We start from the raw sequence: 9,021 nt of genomic DNA, 5'->3' as shown, positions 1-9,021 counted from the left end.
CTCCTCGATACCCTTTTAATTCAGGGCTGGGAAACACTGGTGGTGTAGTGGTTAAGTGCTACAACTGCTAATCAAAAGGATGGCAGTTTGAATCCACCAGGCACTCCTTGGAAACCCTATGGGGCAGTTTTACTCTATCCCATACGGTTGCTACGAGTAGGAATCAACTTGACAGCAATGTGTTTGGTTTTTTTTGAAGTCACTCACCTTCCAACCAAAGATTAGACAGGCCCATAAAACAAAACCAGACTAAGCGGGCACACCAGCCCAGGGACAAGGACAAGAAGGTAGGAGGGAAAGCCTGTTTCTTTCTCTAGTTTAAAATTCGGAACTAGAAATCATTTCAAAAACAGCTGGGCTTTCTGTTGTATTTATTTTAAGTAAATAACATTGTCCTCGCATCACACATTGACCTTTTTTAAGAGGACCCATGGGAGAAATTTCTCTGAGATCTCAATACCAGAAGAATGAAAAGCTGTATTTTTCTTTAGTAACAGATATATTTTTTACTATGTCCCTGTGACTTTGTAACTAATAAGTTTTTCTTCTTATTTTTACCGCCAGAAACTCAACCAAAATTTATGCCCATCTCTATCCTACCTTTGATTTTATCTTATTTTCCTAATCCAGCTTTATATTAAGTAAGCTGCCTTACATTCTATTTTTATACAGGTTTATAATAAAAGCATATACTTATGGGCAAAGTTCTGAGCAGACACAAATAAGCATATGAAAAGATGCTCAACATCGTATGTCATTATGGAATTGGAAACTAAAACAACAATAAGATACCATAACACACCTATTAGAATAACTAAAATCCAAAATACTGACAATGCCAAATGCTGGCAAGGACATGGAGCAACAGGAACTCTCTTTCATTGCTGGTGGGAATGCAAAACAGTATAGTCGCTGGTCCAACCACTATGGAAAACAATATTGTGCTTCCTTAAAAAGCTGGACATAGAAATACCACACAATCCAACAAGCACATGCCTAGGAGTACAACCTAGAGAAATAAGAGCTGTCACACGAATAGACATATGCACACCCATGTTCAATGCGGCATTATTCACAATAGCAAAAATATGGAAACAACCTAAGTGCCCATCAACAGATGAATGGATAAACAAATTATGGTACATACACACAATGGGATACCATGCAATGATAAAGAACAATGATGGATCCATGAAGCATCCCACAATGTGGATGAATCTGGAGGGCGGTATGCTAAGTGAAATAACTCAATCACAAAAGATCAAATACTGTATGAGACCACAATTATGAAAACTCAAGAAAAGGTTTACACACAGAAAAAAACAATCTTTGATGGTTACAAGGGAGGGCAGAGTTGGGGAGGGGATATTATTAACTAGATAGTAGATAAGTGTTAACTTTGGCAAAGGGAAAGAGTGCACAGTATACGGAGGGGAAGCCAGCACACAACGGGACTAAGGCAAAGTCATAGACGCTTCATAGACACATCCAAACAACCTGAGGGGCTGAGTTACCGGGGGTGAAGGCTGGGGATCACGGTCGAGGGGGTCATCTAGGTCAACAGGCATAACAAAGTTCATAAAGAAAATGTTCCACATCCGACTTTGGTGAGTACCGTCTGGGGTCTTAAAAGCTTGCAAGCAACCATCTAAGATAAATCTACTGGTCCCATCCTGCCCAGAGCAAAGGACAATGAAGAAAATCAAAGACACAAGAGAAATGTTAATCCAGAGTACTAAAGGACCACAAGTACCATAGCCTCCACCAGCCTGAGCCCGGAAGAACTAGATGTTGCCTAGCTACCACCACCAACCCCTCTGACAGGGATCACAATAGAGGGTCCCAGACAGAGTGGGAGAAAAATGTAGAACAAAATTCAAATTCACACACACACACACACACACACAAAAAAAAAAAAAAAAACCACTTTCTGGTCTGACAGAAACTGGAAGAACTCCCAAAACCAGTCAAAAATTAATCCTTTGCCTTTGAGTTGATTCCGACTCATAGTGACCCTATAGGACAGAGTAGAACTGCCCCATAGGTTTCCAAGGTGCGGCTGGTGGATTTGAACTGCTGACCTTTTGGTTAGCAGCCATAGGTCTTAACCATTCCACCACCAGGACTCCCAGCCAAAGATCAGACAAGTCTATAAAACGAACAATAACACATGAGAAATGTGCTTCTTAGTTCAATAATGTACATGGGACCAAAAGGGCAACACCTGCCCAAAAGCAATGATGGGAAGGCAGGAAGGGACAGGAATAATGGCAGGATGGAAACAGGGAATTGGGGTATGGAAGGGAAGAATGTTGACACATGGCAGGGATTACAACCAATGTCACAAAACAATCTATGTATAAATTGTTGAATGAGAAACTAATTTCCTCTGTAGCACCCAAACCACAATAAAAAACAAACCAAAAAACAAAAATGTACTTTCTTTGGAAGAGACTGGCAGTTTCTTATAAAGCTAAACAGAATTGTATCATACGATCCAGAAATCATGATCTTAGGTATTTATCCAAATGAGTTGAAAATGTATGTCCACATAAACATAAAAACCTGCACTTGAATGTTTATGCCGGTTTTATTTATAATTGCCCCAAACTGGAAGCAACCAAGATACCCTTAAGTAGGTGAATGGATAAACAAACCGTTGTGTATCCACACAATGAAGCATTATCCAGCAATAAAAAGAAACAGCTGTCAAGCTACGTCAAAAAGACATGAAGGAATTTTAAACACATGCTGCTAAGTGAAAGAAGCCAGTCTGAAAAACTAACTATATGACATCAAGGAAAAACAAAACTACAGAGACAGTAAAAAGATCAGTAGTTGCCAGGGTTTTCGGGAGTAGAACGGAGAGAAGGGTGATTAGGTGGAGCACAGGGCATTTTTAGGGCAGTGAAATAATTTGCCATATGACATCGTAATGGTAGACACATGACATCACGCATTTGCCAAAACCCATAAGATTGTACAACACAGACAGTAAGCCCTAATGTATGCTGTGAACTTTAGTTAACAATGTATCAGTATTGGTTCATCAACTGTAACAAACACACCGTGGGAATATACTGCGGGAATGCAAGATGTTAATAGGAGAAACAGTGTGCAAGTGGGAGAGGGGTGTATAGGAGCTCTCTTTACTTTCTGTGCAATTTTTCTGTAAGCCTAAAAACTGCTCTTAAAAATAAAATCTATTAAAAATAAAACATCTGTGCATAACTTGTGTGAAGGACTTGTCATTAATTTCCAGTGAAAGACAGACTGTAAAGTTATACAAAATGTTGCCTTAACCATCTACACCCAACATTGAACAACTTCTTGTCCCTCTGCAGGAATGTCTGAAGCACTTGCAATCCAAGATGATATCAGCCTACAAATATCTGTGGTCTATTTGGCCACCGTTGAGTACGAATTTAATCCTGTTGGTCTGGAAAAAGTTATGGGATATAAGCAGATGAAGGTGAGGGACATTGGGGAAAGGGATCTGGTCTGGAGGTGTATATTTAAATTTTTGGAGTTTATACAAAAGGTGGTACTTGTACCAGCAAGTGTGTGAGGTTTCTAGGAAAGGGGTAGAAAGCAAAGAGCACAGGTGTGAAGACTAAACCTCGAGGACTTTCCTTGAAAAGAAGGAAGCAAACAAACAAACAAAAAACTCAAACCCGTTGCTGTTGAGTTGATTCCAACTCATGGTGACCTCATGTGTTACCAAGTGGAACTGTTCCATACCATTTTCTTGGCTGTAATCTTTACAAAAGCAGATTGCCAGGCCTTTCTTCCACAGCACAACTGGGTGGGTTCAAATCATCAACCTTTAGGTCAGTGGTCAAGTACAAACCATTTGTGCCACCTAGGAACCTTTGAGATGAAGAGGTTGAAAAGGAGACTTAGAAGGCACGTTCACGTTCAGAGGGTAGAAGAAAAACCAGGAAAGAAATAAGAGTTCTAAAGGTGGATGGTCAGTAGTGCCAAAAGTTAGTTGTTGGATAGCAGTAATGGTGGCACAACATGATGAATGCAATTAGTGTCACTAAACTGTACACGTAAGAAATGTTGAAATGACAAATGTTTTATTATATATGTATATACATATATACATATATAATGGATTTAATTACATCCCCCAAAAATATGTATTGTAAATCCTAACCTCTGTGCCTGTGGTTATAACTCCATTTGGGATTGGCTTGTCTTTGTTATGTTAGTAAGGCAGGATTAATGTAGGGCTTATCTTGAGTCAATCTCTTTTGAGATGTAGAAGAGATTAAACAAGCGAGTAGAGCAGAGATGGGGGAAGAGAGATGCCAAGCCGCATGAAGATCTATCAGGAGCAGAATCTCAAAGAGACAAGGACCTTCCTCCAGAGCCGAGAGAGAGAAAGCCTTCCCTTACAGCTGGCACCCTGGACTCAAATTTCTAGCCTTCTAAACTGTGAGAAAATAAATTTCTATTTGTTAAAGCCACCCACTTGTGGTATTTCTGTTATACCAGCACTAAATAACTAAGACAATACAGATTTACCACACATACAAAAAAAGTTACAGTTATCGAGGAGTATGAAAACTATGAATAACTTCTGAGATTTGTTTATTCATGGGTGAAGCTTGAGAGTCAGTTCGATAGAATGAGGGAGCATATTTTACACTGCAGGGGCCTAGAGAGAACAGGTAGTGGGGAGGGACATGTACCTGAGCCATTAATTCTAATCACTAGTCCATGTGAAATTGGACTTCTCCTTGAGGTCAGGCAGGGTCAAGGGGAGTTTTCTGTTTTGTTTGTTTTTTTCTTTTCCCAACTACAGTGAGAACTAATCCTTAAACATATGACCTTAGAGGAAGAAATGAGATCCTGAAATCTGAGATTGAGGGAAACGGCAGAAAGCGAACGGAGAGAAAACACAGCAAGATGAGAGTTTCTGAAGGAAGAAGTGATATTTCTTCCTAAAATAAAGCTAAAAAAGGATAGAGGTAAAGACAGATATTCTAACGTGGCTAGGAGGTGAGATTAAGAAATATACACCTGATAGCTCAATAGTTTCAGGAAAAGAGGTGAGTGAAGGTTTTTAAGTAGTCCCTGTGTAAAAGGGAAAGATGGGTAACTTCTGATATGAACAGCCATGGTGAAAGGAGTCATAAAAGAGTAACAAAAAAAAGTGAGGGGAAAGTTCAACAAACTTCTGTGAGTGCTTTCCATGCTAAGACACTGTGCTAGGCACAGGGTCAGAGAAGATGTAGTCCCTTTTCTAAGGAGAGAGCTTCTGACAAGGGCTAAATTGAAAGAAGATGAAAGTGAGCCATTAGCATAATTGCTTGACAATCTACAACCCTTTTGGCTGAAATTAGAGCAGGAGGAAAGTTGAGTTGCAGATTCAGGTTTGCTAACAACCTCACGGAAGTATTGAGGATGGCATAGGTCTCAGTGAACATGATGTCCAGACTAGGAGAGGAGGTAGGAGGAATAAGGGAAGGAGCTGTTCTGTGTGGAAGGAGTGGAAAACGTGTCAGGTAAGGAGGTACTAGGGGGGCCATCAAGCTAGAGATCTTTTAAGTGGCAAGAGGCCCAGAGGTAAGCCTTGATGATGGGTCACAGAGACAGTGTAGGGGAAATGGAAGAGCAAGAAGTGTTGTGAAGATGTAATAAAGGCTTGCGCATGTCATAATAGGTTCTGAGCAATGGGAAGTGGTCAGAGGCTGTGGGGAGTTGGCCCCCCACAAGTCTGAGAGAGACTAAGCATGTGGAGTCCTATTCACCCATGAACATCTCTAAATGCAGGAATTCTGATTCTAAAATCATTCCATTTCTATTGGTTTATCTTTTTGATACACCGGCTTGTTTCAGAACTACCTTGCAATGAAGACTCACAACCTTTTCTTAGCTCTTCTCCTTTTGGGCCTGCTATCTGCTTCAGGTAAGACTTTAGCAGTTGTGAGGGAAGTGCTGAAGCAAACAAAAAGAGGTGCTTTACCAACACTTCTTGAATGAATGAGTTCCTGTTTCTTTATAAATGATTCCTTGAGAATAGAAAGAAATTTGTAGAATTTCAGGATTTCCTTTCTATTTCTCATCTCAGCTACAAGGTAAAATCATAGATTATTTCCGAGAAAGGGAACTTAGAAATTATTTCCTCTACTCTCTCACTCTGCAAATAATGATTTCAAGACCTTGAATCCAGGTCTTCTAATTCCCAGTTCATCATGAAAAATCTTATTTTTCCCCTCTTGTTTCTCTACCTATCATAAGTACGGTACGTAGAACGTCCGTTTCGTGGAGTTTTATTGTGAGCCTTAAACCTGTTTATTCCTATAAAGGTCTTTTAAGAAGTACCTGACAATATTAAGTGCTCAAGAAATATTAACTCTTATGGTTATAACTATTACTATTTTAACCTCCTTTTAAGTTTCTCCCCTTCAGAAATTTCTCTTTTCAGTTCAGAGTAACCAATCAGGATGGAACCAATTAGCCAATAAAGTTACTGGAGTTATCTTTAGAACTTCAGGTGCCCTTAAAATGATAAGGGCCTGGCTAGGTGAAGAATGGAAAGGGATGGAGGAGAGCAATATGACCAGGAAGATGAAATCTTGATGGTGTGAGGGTACAGAGGGAAAAGGAGTCAATGACAGCACGAGGGTTAAAAACAAACCAAACCTGTTGCCGCCAAGTCGATTTCAACTTATAGCGACCCTATAGGACAGAGTAGAACTGCCCCATAGAGTTTCCAAGGAGCGCCTAGTGGATTTGAGCTGCTGACCTTTTGGTTAGCAGCCATAGCACTTAACCACTACGCCACCAGGGTTTCTAAGCATGAGGGTTAAGCTGAAGGATTTAGAAAGCGTGGTGTCATTGACAGAAATGGCAGGGGAAGGGAGCTTGTTTGGCGATGAAGCCAGTTACACTGATTTTAGAAATGGTGACTTTGAAGGACAGTAAGATATCCAAGGAGAAATAATCTAGTACGTAGGCAGGTGGAGATAAGAGACTAGGAGAAAGCTTGTGACTGATGATATACATTGTGGGACCTTCTCTCTCTCATGCATGTTATGTTCCCACCATTATGATGACAAAAGCAGTTGCAGTCAATTCACTTCTGGCGACTTTACATGTGTCAGAGTAAAACTGTGCCCCGCAAGGTTTTCAGTGACTGATTTTTTTTTTTTTAAGTAGATCACCAGGCCTTCCTTTCTAGGTGTCTCTGGGTGCACTCAAACTACCAACATTTTAGTTAGCAGCTGAGCTCTTAACCGTTAGGCAGCACCCAGGGACTCCATGGTGATAAGTGCTGTGTATTAGTGGGAGAAAAAGGCAAGTCAGAAAGCAGCCATTCCCTTTTTTTCCTTTTTCTTCCTCCTCTTCCTCCTTCTTATGCTCTTCTACCCAACCTCTCTATTTTTTCCTTGTTCTGAACATATAAGGAAACTTAAAACTTGCTTTAAAATATTTTAAGTTTTTTAAAGCTTGTGAGTGGCCATCTGAGATACTCCATAGTCTCACCCCATCTGAAGCCAAGGAGAATGAAGAAAGCCAAAGACACAGGGAAAGATTAGTCCAAAAGACAATGGATGACAATTACCAAGGCCTCTACCAGACTGAGTTGAGCACAACTAGATGCTGCCCGGCTACCACCACTGACTGCTCTGACAGGGACCACAATAGAGGGTCTGGGACAGAGCTGGAGAAAAATGTGCAACATAATTCTAACTCACAAAAAAAGGCCAGACTTCCTGGCCTGACAGAGACTGAAGAAACCCGGAGAATATGGCCCTCAGACAGTCATTTAACTCAGTACTGAAGTCACTCCTGAGGTTCACCTTTCAGCCAAAGATTAGACAGGCCCATAAAACAAAATGAGACTAAACGGGCCCACCAACCCAGGGGCAAGTGCGAGAAGGCAGGAGGAAACAGGAAACCTGGTCATGGGGAACCCAGGGTAGAGAACGGGAGAGTGTTGACATGTCATGTGGTTGGCAACCATTGTCACAAAACAATGTGTATATTAATTGTTTAATGAGAAACTACTTTGCTCTGGAAACTTTCATCCAAACCAAAAAAAAAAAAAAACCCATTGCCATTGAGTCAATTCTGACTCATAGCGACCCTGCAGGACAGAGTAGAACTGCCCCCATAGAGTTTCCAAGGGGCACCTGGTAGATTTGAACTGCTGACCTTTTGGTTAGCGGCCGAGCTCTTAACCACTACATCACCAGGGTTTCCCCTTCACCTAAAGTACAATAAAAGGAGGAAAAAAATAATAATATGGTACATTTAATTTATTTATATCTCAAAAAATGTTTTAAGATTTTGTTTTTTAAGCTAAATGATTACTAAGGCAATCCAAGAGAAGGAAAATAAAATCAGAAAAAAGTTATGTGAAAGATGTTGATGTTATCTTCCAAATTGGTCCCTGGGTTAGACAGCTGAAAGCAGAGGATAGAGGAGGTTCTTGGCTTGAATTTCAGTTAGGAATGGAGTGGTGTAAGCTACCTACCTCCTGAGAAAGTACACTTAAGCTTTACGAGACCCTGGGGCCCCCACCTGTCTGGACTGGCAGTAAGTCCAGCACTGGTCTTTCCCCTTGAACCAACCAATAACGCTAGGCTTATTCAGTCAAAAGAGAGGTCAGCCAGTCTTCCACATCAAGTCAGAACCTGCAGTCCCTGTCAGTTCCTTTTGAAAATACATTTTTAAAGTTGATTAAAAACTATTTTGTTACTACGGGTCATTTTCCACTGATAATTTTGCACAAAGTTTTATATTTGCAGTCTTGACTAGATGGATATGTCAGCCAATAAATGTATTTCCCTGTTTTTCTTTATGCGTTTTTTAATTTGTTTTTAGGAACTGAAGATGTTCATGAGCTCATGAGCTTCCTGGACTGTAAAAATCAAACATTGTGTAATTCTTCAGATGCAACTGGAAACTGCTCTGATGTCAACAAGGAGGTTGGATTCTGTGTTTTGTGGCTTAGAAAAGAAGATCCGAAACAGCTAACTCTAGAGAAATAGAAAATTCCAA

This window comes from Loxodonta africana, chromosome 8, assembly GCF_030014295.1.
Source record: "Loxodonta africana isolate mLoxAfr1 chromosome 8, mLoxAfr1.hap2, whole genome shotgun sequence".
Lineage (NCBI taxonomy): Eukaryota > Metazoa > Chordata > Mammalia > Proboscidea > Elephantidae > Loxodonta > Loxodonta africana.
This window is presented reverse-complemented; position numbering follows the sequence as displayed.